This window comes from Anarrhichthys ocellatus, unplaced genomic scaffold, assembly GCF_004355925.1.
Source record: "Anarrhichthys ocellatus isolate YVR2014 unplaced genomic scaffold, GSC_Weel_1.0 scaffold21, whole genome shotgun sequence".
Lineage (NCBI taxonomy): Eukaryota > Metazoa > Chordata > Actinopteri > Perciformes > Anarhichadidae > Anarrhichthys > Anarrhichthys ocellatus.
The window spans coordinates 6,801,084-6,801,861 of NW_022280051.1; the positions used below are offsets into that span (position 1 = coordinate 6,801,084).

General features: G+C 45.6%; 1 protein-coding gene across 1 annotated transcript in view; it reads left to right on the forward strand.

Annotated features, from left to right (window-relative positions):
• The first annotated feature begins 519 nt into the window (after positions 1-519).
• grip1 (glutamate receptor interacting protein 1) overlaps positions 520-778 on the forward strand; it is a 14,737-nt gene continuing 14,478 nt past the window's right edge. The window contains exon 1 of the mRNA XM_031859157.1: positions 520-602. The gene's annotated coding sequence lies outside the window, so the exon portion shown is untranslated. The remainder of the gene's footprint in view (positions 603-778) is intronic.

Below are 778 nucleotides of genomic sequence, written 5' to 3' on the forward strand. Positions count from 1 at the left end.
GTGTGTGTGTGTGTGTGTGTGTGTGTGTGTGTGTGTGTGTGTGTGTGACGTAGACGAGTTTCGTGGCTGCTCGGTGGTGGAGCTGATGAAGAAGGAGGGGACGACGCTCGGACTGACGGTCTCCGGCGGCATCGACAAAGACGGGAAGCCCCGGGTTTCAAACCTGCGACAAGGAGGCATCGCTGCCAGGTAACGAATAATCTCTTCATCGGACGAATCGTTCTGTTTTAATATATTTATAAATCTTTTATTGTTCAGACAAAAACACGAGCTCACTGCCTTAAACTTCCTGTTTGTTTATACCCTTTTATCTGAGTGTTTGATTCCTGTATAGAGGAAATATGCATGTGTGTGGTGTGTGTGTGTGTGTGTGTGTGTGTATATGTATATAAATACATGCATGTATGTATGTATGTATATAACTAGTAACGGAGCGGACGTTTTGGCCTCTTGTAGGAGCGACCAGCTGAACGTGGGCGACTACATCCGAGCCGTTAACGGCATCAACCTGTCGAAGTTCAGACACGACGAGATCATCAGTCTGCTGAAGAACGTCGGGGAGCGAGTCGTACTGGAGGTCGAGTACGAGCTACCCCCGGTCTGTAAGTACTGCCAGGTAGTACTAGTACAGGTAGTAGTACCAGTGGTGGAATGTTACTCAGAGTCAGATTTTAGGTATTTCTATGTTCTGCTACTTTCTACTTTTTCTCCACATCTCAGAGGTACATATAGTACTTTATACTGTACTACATCTCAGAGGTACATATTGTACTTTTTA